This window comes from Balaenoptera borealis (genome assembly GCF_965194805.1).
Source record: "Balaenoptera borealis genome assembly, chromosome: 2".
Lineage (NCBI taxonomy): Eukaryota > Metazoa > Chordata > Mammalia > Artiodactyla > Balaenopteridae > Balaenoptera > Balaenoptera borealis.
In genome coordinates, this window is record NC_138867.1 from 145,432,556 (window position 1) to 145,446,122 (window position 13,567).

The window sequence follows — 13,567 nt, forward strand, 5'->3', positions numbered from 1 at the left end:
ACTAAGACCAAGGAGAGAGAGAATCATTTCTCCTATTGGGGTTGCTGAAGGCATAGGATCTAGGTCTGGGCTGATGGTGGCCATCTTGCCACCATGAAGGGACAGATTGCCTAAGAATAGAGTGAAAGCAGAGCCAATAGATGAAGAAGAACAGTTTCCTGATACTGAATATTCTGTTATTTACACTGAACGAGACTTGACTAATGCACCTGAGGTGGTTTGAGAAAGTTCTTCGGTGTTGAATTGGGAGAGTCAGTGTGGTGTGATGGAAGAAGTCAGAGAGACCTGACTCAGATTTCCCTCTATAACAAAAACACTATAGCACCCTAGAAAAATTCATTAACACCCTGTGCCTAAATTTCCTCCTCTGTAAAATGGAGATTAATGATGGTACATATCTCCTAGGTTGTCAAGATTAAATGTGATAATGCAGCGCTTGACACACAGAAAGCATACAATAAATATTATGTATTATTCTTCCTATTAGCATTCTTACATACTGACTTTTCTACCCTCTGCTGCTCTGCCATTTGCCTTACTTTTCTTCATATAAAATTATTTCAGATCTACAAGCAGGGAGAGAGAGAGAGAGAGAGAGAGAGAGATTGAGATGATTGATCTAGTTTCCAGGACAAATACAAGCAATTTAAGGCTGAAACCAGACGAGAAAATGTAGTTTCTTGCCAAGGAAGATGCTAGCATTGACTGCTTAACAGGTGACAGCCCTGTGGGTTTTCTTTGACTCTGTCAGTCAAGCTTCACTTGAGCTTAATCTGATTGTTACGACTCCAGAGAACTTGTCTGGGAGTCGGGGAGGGTTAATAAACCATACTTCATGGCCCCTGCAGTTGTGTGGACACCTAACACTTGTCATGTTGGATGTGTCCAGATACAGTCCAGGTTGCCTAAATGCTACCATGTCATGGAGAAGCTGAGCTTTGGGATAGCAGTGTCACATAAATGCTCCTATTTTCCAAAAGAGATGAGAACTTCTAGAATCCCCACAACACAGAATGCTTGAATGGAGAGGACTAGGCAATTCTCCATTTACAAATCAGAGCCCAAAGTAAGGAACTTGCCCAAGGTCCCTTATTTAGTTGAAATTACAACCCTGTTTGTAGTACTTTTCTTTGCCAGGATAAGGAGGAAATTTGAGCCCAGGATGGCAAATAGATCTCAGCTGACATTCCAACTCCAAACAGTTGTTGGCGTTTGGAGCAGCACTGTGTTGTGAAAGATTCCCAGTCTGGTTTTAGGAGAAAATAGTACTGTAATCAATTAGCAGTGTCTGCCATGGACAACAGGCAGAGGAAGTTTGCTGACCTTGAAGACTGGGCCAACAGGTAGTTGCAGCAGCGGTAGGGGTGGGAAGGTCCAGTGTTAAGTTGGACCTATTGTACTTTCTCTCCTTCTTCCTAGACAGGCCCTGTATTTCTGTTTATTCCATGGTGTATTTGATTTTGCACATGGTCAGAATGACTGTGAATCATCACTCCAGATTACTCCCCATCCTACCTGTGATAAGAAGATAAGCTGCAAAGTCAGGTCCTGGGCTAGCCAGATAACATCTTTGTGTTTGTTTTTCCTCTTCCAGAGGGGTGATCACCTGGTCAAACAGATATCTCTCCAGTGCACGAGACCAGACTGCTGCAGAAGTCTATTGTTGCCTTTTCTTTGACTTCTTTGAGGTAAAGATATCATAGATTCTAGAACATAAGAGAGGCTTCTGGGATCATCTGGTGAAATCAGATTTTACAGATGAGGAAACTGAGGCCCAAAGGAGGGAAATGGCTTGTCCAAAGTTACAGAGGGAAAAGCAGGCTGCCAGTCTTTCCACAGCGCCATCCGTATTCATTTGCTTTATTCTTTCTCCAACCTTATCTCCCCAGTTATGGTCATCAAATTTCCCACATGGGAATCTTTTGAAAAATAACAAATAAATTAATGGCATGTGACATACTGCAACTTTAGCAGAGAAGAAGCAACGTAAATACAAAGTGACCATGACTAACTTATATTTCAAAGGCAAGTAGCAGAAAGTGACAGAAGACTTGAAATGGTGGTGATAGTATTATTCTACTAAGGAGTGTGTCCCATTTCCTAAGTCACATCAGAAATTTTTTCTAAGACAGAATGTAAAACATTCCTTTATTTGTAATATCTGCTAAAGACAATATATGAATATATTAATAATTGTACATTTTGGTAATTTTGAAAGTTTTGATAGTTTTCCATTTGAACAAAAAATGAGCCCCTGCTCTGTGCCAAGAATGTTGCTGAGTGTTAGGAAGACAGAGATGAATAAAGCACAGTCCCAGATTTGCAAAGCTCGTGGTCTGGTTGGGAAGACAAGTGGACCAAAAAAAAAAAAGTACAGTGCAATATGAAGGAAATTATAAATGTGTTCAGAGGGTAAAATAATGGCACAGAGGAGGGACAGATTAACTTTGGGAGGCAGCAGGAAGTTTTTACAGAGACAACATCTGAGCTAGGCTTTGAAGGATAAACAGGAGTTCTTTAGTAGCTCTTGTGCACTGATCCACTCAATAAACTTAATAGCTCAGGGCATGCCAATTACTGTGTTCGGCATTGGAGGGTGAGATACGTAAGAGAGAGTCCCTGGCCTCTCAGAACTCATAGACTAGACAAGAGGTAAATATATAAACAAAGAATTACATTGCAATATGTTGAGAGCAAGAGTCATTGAGAGAACCCAAGAGGGTCATAAGGAAAGGCCATGTTGAGGAAAGGACTCAGGGGGTGTTTTCTCTCTATGTTTGTAATGCTCCTTTTCAGCAAGTACTTATGGGTCATCATGACAGCAATGCAATATCCACAGGAAAATAACTATTTATAAGATAATTAATGAGAAGATAAGGAAACTGAAAAAGTGATAGAAACCTAGCTAACAACATCCATTTAACAAAAAAAATTTTAAGCCTCTACCATGTGTTAAGCACCATACTAATTTGTGGGCATACAAGAGAGAGAAATACCAGGTGGGCATAAAATCAAGGGGTTAATGGCATGGGTGATGGAGTCAGCCTGCCTGGGTTCAAATCCCAGTTTCCCAACCTGTTAGCTATGAGATTTTTGGACTAGTTGTTGAACCTCTCCGTACTTTAGTTTCCTCATCTGCAAAAAGTGGATGACAAAATAACTCTGGTTATTGTGTTATTAAAAACAATAAAGCAGGCAAAGGGCTCAACTTAGTGCTGGACACATGGTAAGTGTTCAATAAAAGTGTTACCATGAAGAAGATGATGAGGAGGAGGATGATAAACAGATGCTGAATATGAAGAGCGTTGTGATGAATTTGGACTTCCTCTTCAACTACCAAAGCCAATAAAAGGTTTTAATCAAAGAAGTGACATGATCAGGTTAAATTTTAAAAATATTTTTATTAAATAAATTTAAAATATACACAAAAGCAGAGAGCATACTTTAATATACTCTCATATACATACCACTTAGATTCCATAAATATCTAGATTTTGCCACATTTGCCTCATCTATCAATTTTTTCTCTGCTTAAGAATTTTAAAGTATTATAAAACAATCACAGACATAACTGAATCTTTACATGCCTATGAATGCATCTTGTAAAAATATGGATATTTTCTTAACAAGACTACCATGACATTATCATTCTTACCATTACTGATCCCTTGGTGTTATCTAACACTCACTCTATATTCAGATTTCTATAGTTGTCTCAAATGTCTTCTTAGTTGGTTGAAATCAGGACCTAAAAAATGCCTACATATTACATTCAATTTTAAGCCTCTTGGTCTTTTTAATCCTTTTTTTTTTCATACCACAGGTTTTCTGAAAAGAATTAGATTTGTCTTTTTGCTTATTTATGGTGTCATTTAACTTGTTCCTCTATACCACAGTTTTCCTATAAATTGGAATGTAACTCTAAAATTTTGATTAGATTTGGGTTCAGCAGATTTTGGCAGGAATATTTCATAGTAGTGTGCCAATTATAAGCACTTTTCACCAAAAATGTTCAGGTCTCCTTCCCGGTGTATGGTAGAATAGCACTTCCTTGCCACATTAAAATTAACTATGATCATGTGACTTGTTTTGGTTAATTAAATGAGTGGAAGCAAAACGTGTATGTTCCTGGGAAGAGCTCTAAGAGCCAGTATATGATTTGCCTTTTTCCTTTTCCTCTGCCAGTGTGATCATGGGAGGGCATGTTGAGATGCTCTTCTATCAGCCTGGGCCCTGATTAGGTAAGTAATCACTGAAATTTAGGTATATTTGTTATTGCAGCATAACCTTGTCCATTTTGACTAACATATTGCATCAGATCATAAGGTGCATAATGTCTAGTTGTCCCACTTGTAGTAATTGGTTGGTATATTCATGCTTTTCAAGCATACATGGAACATTCTCCAGAATAGATCATATACTAGGCCATAAAATGTCTCAATAAATTTAAAATAATTGAAATAACAGGAAGTATGTTCTCCAACCACAACAGAATTAAATTAGAAATCAACAGTGGAAGGAAATTTGAGAAACCACGAATGTTTGGAAATTAAACAACACATTTCTAAATAATTCATGGATCAAAGAAGAAACCACAAGGGAAATTTGAATTGATTTAAAATGAAAGCAAAATATATCAAAATTTATGGGATGCAACTAAAGCAGTGCTAAGAGGGAAATATATAGCTTTAAATACCTATGTTAAACAAAAATAATCTCAAATCAGTAACCAAATCTTCCACCTTAAGAATCTAGAAAGTGAAGAGCAAAGTAAACACAAAGTAAGGAGAAGAAAGTAAATAATAAAGATTAGAGGGCAAGTCAATGAAATACACAACAAAAAGTTAAGGAAATCAATGAAATCATAAGTTGAATGTCTGAAAAGATGATCAAAATTGACCAAACCTTTAGCTAGAGTAAGGAAAAGACACATATCATCAAATCAGGAATGAAATAGAGGATATCACCATTAACTCTACAGAAATTAAAAAGATAAGGGAAAACCATGAATAGCTTTATACCAAAAAATAGACCAAATGAAAAAATTTTAAATTCTTAGAAAGACACAAATTACCAAAACTGACCCAAGAAGAAATAAAAAATCTGAATAGATCTATAACAAGTAAAGAAATTGAATTAGTAATTAAAAATCTTCCTGGAAAATAAGCCTAAGCCTAGGTGGCTTCATTGGTGAATCCTATCAAACATTTAAAGATATAATAGCAATCCTTCACAAATTCTTCCAGAACATACTGGAGGAAGGAACACTTCCCAACTCACTTTATGAAACCAGTATTACTCGGATACCAAAGCCAAAGGCATAACACAAATAAAAAATTTAGGCCAATGTCCTCAATATAGACATAAAAATCCTCAAAATATTAGCAAACCAAGTCCAATGTCATAAAAGGTTAGACATTATGATCAAGTGAGAATTATCCCAGGAAAGCAAAATTGGTTTAACATTCAAGGGGGTAAAAGCCTACATCCCTCCATTGTAAATTTCCTCATCAATCTTTAATCCAATGATTTCATCCACTGATGATCATTGTCTGAATCAATTATTTCATTAAGAATTGCAGAATGATGAATTTCTAATGCTATCCTTCCTAACACATTTGTTAGTTAGAATCCCTCTGTAAAAGATAAAAAAATTTCCCGCATCAACTAGGACTATTATGCTACTCTGGAATACACTTCCTCCAGGAAAGGCAGGATATATATTTGTTTCTTTCCCTTTAATTGCAAGTTTGCAGAGTAAGGTGTTGGTGACCTAGTTACTGCTAATTGTGTCCAATGATGTCTTTTTCTCCTTCTTTCCTTTTTTATCCCCTTCCTTTTCTTTTCACTTTCTCTTTTTTTGAGTATCATTTTGAATGTATGGTTTTTATATATTCAATGTGTTTTAATCAATTTTAGTCATAATTCTATTGAGGCATAAAATGTCTTGTTTTAGCCAGTGCGAAGTCCCTCATGTCAGATCTTTGTTTTTTTAACTGGACCTCATTACTCTTTGATAGTTTCCTTGCTTCCTTATACAATAACATATCCCCAACTCAGTTGTTCTATTTCCTGCCATTTCTACATGCATTTCTGCTTCCTTTTAGTGGGAAGGTATTTAGAGCCCACAATCTGGGTCCTGGGCTTACTCATTATTCCTGGGTCACCATTGCTTCTAGGCCTTTTTAGTGGACAATTAGGAATAAGTATTTTTGAAAAAGAATCATGAGTTCACACTGATATTTGCAATTTATTTTTAGAGCATTATGATAAGTGAGATAGAAAGAGAAAGACAGGTACTGTATGCTATCACTTACATGTGCAACCTAAAAAAGTTGAATGTGTAAAAACAGAGTAGAATGATGGTTACCAGGGGTTGGGGGGTGGGGAAATTGGGAGATGTCATTTAAGGGTACAAATTTGCAACTAGTAGACAAGTAGGTTCTGGAGATCTAATGCACAGCGTAGTGATTGTAGTCAACAGTGCTTAGTGTAAACTTCAATATTGCTAATTAGACTAGATTTTTACTGTTCTCAGCACAAAGAAGAGATGATGATTACTATGTCACTGTAGTAATCATATTGCAATATATAAATGTACCAAACCAACACGTTGTACACCTCAAACTTACATAATGTTATATGTCAATTATATCTCTAAAAATTAAGGTATTTATTAACTTCTAAAATAATAGTTGTCTTATTTTGCTAAAAATCTTTGTTCTAACAACATTAATATGATTAATAATTTGTTTTATCCTACAATATATACAAAATATTTCTAAAAGTAATACCAATATTGCTATAACTTATACTATATTTAGAATATATTTATATGAATTATATTACATGTAAAATATGTTAGATTTATAGTGTAAAATAATATTACTATATTTATAATAACATATTAGTATATTTGCAATATAAGAAATTGTCATTTTATAGGTCAAAAATGGTAAAATATTGGCAATTTCATATGGTTCAACCTAATACTAACAATAAGACTACTGAATGAAGTTTAAGATTTATTTGCAACTTTTCTTGGTTCTTAAAATATATTTTATAAGAATGTAAAGTCAAAATACTTTTATGAAACTTACTTGAAATAATTATTTTCTTCGTGTGGTTAATAAACAGTTGTTTTTATTTTTTTCATTTTAATTTTTAGAAATCTCTTATTTTATTTTACTTTTACTTAATGTTATTTTTTGAATATGTAAACATTTACATGATTCCAAAGTCAAGATTTATAAGAGGACACATTCAGAGAAGTTTTGCTGCCAACCTGTGTCCTCAATTGTGCACTTCCTTCTCTTGTATTTTTATAAGTTTTTGGTTTATCTTCCAGAATTTACCTTTGCAAATATAAACAAATAGTATATACATATGTGTGTGTAGGCATGTATGTGGTTTCCCCTTTCTTACACAAAGTTATGTGTACTGTTCTGCATCTTGCTTGTTTCTCATGAGAATATCAGAGTAGCATTTTGAAAAGATCACTCCACCTCCTGTAGGCAGAAGAGATTGGAAACGGACATCCTACTGGAAATAGGGAGGCAAATTTGGAGGCCACAGCAGTTGTCTAAACAAGCAATGTTGGTGGTGGTCAGGACTAGGGTAGTGGCAGTGGAGACGGAGAGAAGTGGACAGATTGGAGATAAATTTTGGAGGTTGGAGGTACAGGACCTAGAGGTTGTTTGGATGTAGGTGGAACCCACAACTTTGTGCAGAAAATCCAGGCCATCACCCTGGTCACATTTATATTCCCAGTGGGATGCAATTTTCTATGGAATAGAATCCTAGACCATATCTATACTCTTTTCTTTTTTAAAAAAAGTTATAATAGAAAATTTCAAACATACATAAACTAGAAGAGTATACTGAACTCCAACATACTAATCACAGAGATCCAACAATGATCAACCTATGGCCTACCTAATTTTATCTATACTCCCAGCTACTCTTATCACCCTCCCCCACCCCTAACAATATTTTGAAGCAAATACTGGGAATCTTGTCATTTTATCTCTCTGTTCAGTATTTTCCAGCACCTTGGGGAGACATTGTTATCCAAATCCCTCTGTTCCTTTCTCTGATACCTGCCACTCTAACTGACTCATTAAAGTTCATTGCTTTATTGTAAGGCTTTGATCCCTTAAAAAATTCAACACAGCTTGTGTTTCACAGAGATACCCAATGCACAGTTTGACTTAAAAATGGAATCCCTTTGCTTGCTGGATGGTAGTAGTGGAGAAAAAGCTCAGGTATAAAGGTGACTTATTCATCCAGAAACGCTCCTCCTGACTTCCCCATGAAAACACTGCAGTGTGGTTGGCAGTAGAAGCCATAACCAAGTGCCCTTGTGCCGCAGGGCACGTGGCATGTCGTTTCTCCTAGAGAAGCTCCCTGACTCGTGGCAACCAGTCAGCCTCTCCTTTTTGACTTCCCACTGAGCTGTGACTCAGATATAACTTTCTGCTCATGCCACCAAATACTTGGACTGAGTGTGTTACAGCCTATTTACTTGCTGAAGTGGAAGGCCTTTCTTCCCACTTGGAGTCTTCATTGTCATTACTTGCAGCCTGAAGCTATCCTGACTTATCTCAATGTCCTTTGCACCAATATCTGTTTTATTGTACAAGCGTGTCTGTAGGAGTTACCATGCAATGCTCAGTTACTGGCAATTTTCCTAACCTCTCTCAGAACTCCATTTTCCCAGCTCTAAAATAGAGCCCATTTTACCACATACTTTCTAGCCTTGATGTGATGATTAAAGATGGTACCTAAAGATACCTAGCACTATGTCTCAGACACACTTGTTACTGCATTAACTCATCTCATGGATGCCAATTTTGTCTTCCACATTTACCCCGTGCTCTGAACCCTCTTTCCTGTCTGCTTTGGTTATTATTATTATAGGGAGTAGAACTGTCTGACAAAGGAAAGATTCTTGATCATTGTGAGTCTCAATATTCTCAGGTGTAAAATGGGATTTTAATATGTGTAAAACGTTTTGTGGGTTAAACCAAAAAATGGATATAAAAGTGACCAGCACTGTGCCTGGCACATAATAAGTATTTGACAAAGACTTGGGGGATTGTCAGAGCCTGGGCTGGGTCACCGATTGGGATGGTGTATGTCTCTCTGACAGATTCTTCTCCTCAGGTTGAAAAGATTTAGGTGTCATTCCTCAGGTGGGCAGAGAGAAACAAGCTTTTCCTGCCAGTCTAATAAGTCTCATGTCAGAGGGCTATAAACAGTAGTTGTTCTCCTTGGAAACTATTTGGGCCCCAAAGCAAGCTCAGCTCCAAACATAAAATTATTTGAACTAACCTGAATTGTTTAATAAATGCCACAAATTTCCAGAGTTCTACAGGTATCTTAAAATGAGCTTGTTTCATTATTTATCAGTTCTCTCCACATTATCAACTGTATGTAGTCAACTAATTTATCTTGTCCTAGAGCTAAGAAATCAGTCCATTTTAGGTAGATTATGACTATAGTTCTGGAACTCAGTAGCCTTTGTGCTACTAAACTCAGTTGAACAGGCCCCCAGGGATGAGGGGGTGGGAAGGAGACAGCACCATAGTGGAAAAAGTGGTTTTAATTTTAACTTTTATTCGGTATTAACCATTTTCCCACACTGCTTTGTAAATCATAGAGAGGGAAAAGAACAAAGCAATAAAAGCAAAATATGTTCAAATAAAGCCCCACAGTGTAGCATAGTAGTAGGTGGTGAAGCCCTTGGGGGCTTAATTTTTTTTAAATGCTTCATTTGCTTCTGAATTTGAAATTTCAGAAGGCAGAAGAAAACCTCAGTTTTGACTTTTTAAAAAAATAGCTTAGATTGCTTTTGAATCAAGACCAAAAAATGCCCCCTCAAAGCTCTCTTCCAGGACACGATTCTTGATTATTATCTCACCCAATTTTTTATTTTATTTTTTAAAAATTATTTGTTTATTTATTTTTTGGCTGCATTGGGTCTTTGTTGCTGCATGCAGGCTTTCTCTAGTTGTGGTGAGCTGGGGCTACTCTTCGTTGCGGTGCACGGGCTTCTCATTACAGTAGCTTCTCGTTGCAGAGCACGGGTTCTAGGTGCGCGGTCTTAAGTAGTTGCAGCACGCAGGCTCAGTAGTTGTGGCACGTGGGCTCAGTAGTTGCGGCACGCAGGCCCTAGAGTGTGCGGGCTTCAGTAGTTGTGGCGTGCAGGCTCAGTAGTTGTGGCTCGTGGACTCTAGAGTGCAGGCTCAGTAGTTGTGGCGCACGGGCTTAGTTGCTCTGCGGCATGTGGGATCTTCCCAGACTGGGGATCAAACCCGTGTCCCCTGCATTGGCAGGCGGATTCTTAACCACTGCGCCACCAGGGAAGTCCCTCACCAATTTTGTTTAACAAGGGGGATACTAGCCTCCTACTTCTAAGGTTTGTGTAGGGCTGTTTTATTGTTTAGGTCATTGTATTAGTCCATCTCTGGTGTACAGTGGAGTTGCATCAAATACACATTAAACTCTGTGAATTCAGCTGCCTGCATTTGGCAAAAGAGGAGAGAAGCAGACAGGATTTGAAAAGTGTGAGCAAGTCCACCCTCTATTCCATTGGCCCGTGAGCAAATGATTATTGGTTTCATGGGATGCACTAATTGCAAAAGTTCTTCTCCAGACTAAGTGTGAGTTTAGTTCTGGAAACTCAAATTTTTTTATAGTGTGGTCTTAAAACTTCTTTATTTGGTAATAAAAAGAAGAAAAAGCAATATCTTCCACTCCTAGAAAGAAACGTAATGGACTTTGAAGGGTAGTTACAGCTTTATGCACCAACTTCAAACCAACCCCCACAAAGGTGGGACTCTACTGCAAGCCAGATGTAGGAGACATGAATCAGTGTGGCTGCCCAGATTGTAGCAGTTTCCTCAGTAGCACCTTCTGTCCCGTCTTCCCTGGCTGAATAATCCTGGGGCAAAGACATGGCCTAAGCAAGGACAACCAGACTCACCATCCCAGGAACCTGAAATCTGAGTGAAGAGATGCAGACAGAGACATCTCCACAGCAGAGTTATTTGAGTGGCAGCTTCAGTGACTCCCAGGGGTGAAATCCCCCAAGCTGCCCTCGTCCCCGCTCCTTTCAAAGCCTAAGTGTTTGGCAACTCTTAGGATTCTGTGGGTTTTCCTAATATCTTAAAGGAAGTTAGCCAGAGTTGCTTTTTGTGTTTGCAACCAAAAGAACTTTAATTAATACACCAAGTTATCATCCCATTAATTAAAAGCTTCTTGGAATTAGAACTGAATCATTAACAAAAGCTCAAAGGGCCTGGAGGGTGCCCGCTACACAAACAGCTCTGGATGATGCAAAATGAAGATGCCAAAGGACAGAACCATTGCAGTTCAAGGCTGTAGGCCAGTATTTCTTAAACTGGGTTCCGTGGGACCCTAATCCAGCAAAATGATTTCTGATTTAAAAGATTCCATGGTCAAATCAGTTGGAGAAATGCAGTATACTCTATTCCTTACCTAGAAAGTCATGCAAATAAGCCCCTCAAACTCACTTAAAAGCCCAGCAGTAAAGGCATTTAATTTGCTTAAGCAGAATTTCTAAAATGTATTAAATAGCATCCAATCTTCTCCACCTCCATCCCTCTACCCACCTCTCAAAACACCTATTAACACATATTAATAGAAACTATGGGGAGACAACTGCTAGTGAGATGTTTCCTGGGAACTTTGACTTTACACTCACACCTCTCTGGTAAAGAGATCTGGCCTCTCCATCATTCCTCAGGTGTTTACTGAGAACTGTAATGTGCCCAGCCCTGTGCTGGGTGTTCTAGAGGCAGCCATGGTATGGTGGAAGGAGGCTTGTAGGAGGAGTGAGAAGACCTGGTTAGAGCCCCAGCTCTGATCTGGAACTCAGAACTGGCTTTGTTCACATGGGTAATCCTTGACCTCATTCTGAATCAATTTCTTTGTCTCCCAAATGGGGCTAGTAATATGGACCTCACCTTACAACTGGATTGTTAAAAAGATCTAATAGGGTAATGGATGTGAGGGCACTTTGTGAATTGCAAGGCATTATATGAATATTAGCTTTTAGAAGGAATAAATAACTTAGAAAATGATGTCAGATGTTTAGGAGAGAGAGCACGCAAGCCATAGGATCACAGGCTTATAGCCGTGATTTTTGGATACCATAAATATTTTAATATCACAGTTGAACATTAAGTGTGTCAAGACAATTTACTAATCTGATGAAATATGAATTTTTCATTTGTACCTGTATTTGTTATTTTATATAACAAATTACCCCAAAACCCAGTGGCATACAATAATCAATATTTATTTCTTGTTTGTGTGTCTGAAGATTGCCTGCGATTCAGCTGATCTGGGCTGGACTTGGCTGGGTTTGGCTCTAAGCTGTGAGTTGTTCCAGGTCTGCTCTACATGTCTCTTATCCTCCTTGGACACGTGACATTGATAATGGCAGAGTACAAAAGAGCACACCTAACCACACAAGTACATTTCAAGGCTAGCTTGGTCAAGTCCATTAACATCCCACTGGATGAAGCAAGTCACATGACAAATCCCAACATCAATGGGTAAGGGAAGAAGACTCCTCCAGTGGAGGTGGAATAGAGGTAGGGGAAGAGAATATTCACTGGGCAATAACCCATCTTGGACAGTCTCCATGTTCTTACCTTCTTCTATTTCAAGCAGGTATTCAGCCCCATAAGGGATTACTTCCTCAGGGATTATTTTGTGTCTAAGAGGCAGCAGGAGTAGAAATACTTGAAGACAGAAACTTTTCCTGTTCGTCATAAAAGCCTAAAAATTACTGAAGCAACTATATATATATGTTTGAGGTCAACCGGAAGTGAGAGAATGCCTTTGAAGTTAACCAGAGGAAAAAGGAAGAGAGTTCACAGAATTTAAGTAGAAGTCAGTGAGGATGGAAAAATCATTGGCCAAAACGTGGCTCCTAAGTACAGAGATGCTGTGCCTCAAAAAAAAAAAAAAAGTTCCCCTAGCCCCACAGGGAGCTCACAATAGAGCCCCCATACCTAAAGTGACCACTGAGCGACTGGACACCATGATAGCCTGGAGTTTGGAACACTACCCCTACTCTTTGGACACCACCTGAGGTTCTGGATTGACATGGGGCCCTGGAAAGGTGCAGGGTCCATAATGACTGAGGCTGAATTTCCTGCTGGCTTGGGCACTTGGAAGAAGAAAAGGTTGCTCTTTAAAAGATGAAAAAGATTATATAAGTTGCACAACTGTTTTTACAGCCTAAGATTCTTACCTACCACATGGGTTATTTTATTTGCTGTTATAAATGATGTTATGAACTTTTGGGGTGATTTGAAGTTTGTTGCCAGATTTAGTAAATCAAAATACAGATACCCAACTAAATTTGTGTTTCAGATGAACAACAAATAATTGTTTTTAGTATTAGTATATCCTAGGCAATATTTGAGACATACTAAAAATTATTCTTTATTTCTCTAAAGTACAAATATAATTGGGTGTGCTATATTTTATTCAATACCAGTATGTAGGGCTCTGTAAGCATAAAGCATAT

At 38.0% G+C, this 13,567-nt stretch overlaps 1 long non-coding RNA gene across 1 annotated transcript in view; it reads left to right on the forward strand.

Annotated features, from left to right (window-relative positions):
• The window catches only part of LOC309623232, a 43,612-nt gene extending 32,427 nt beyond the window's left edge, over window positions 1-11,185 (forward strand). Inside the window, exon 3 of the long non-coding RNA XR_014241280.1 lies at window positions 1,595-11,185. This is a non-coding gene — a long non-coding RNA (uncharacterized lncRNA). The remainder of the gene's footprint in view (window positions 1-1,594) is intronic.
• Window positions 11,186-13,567: the final 2,382 nt, after the last annotated feature.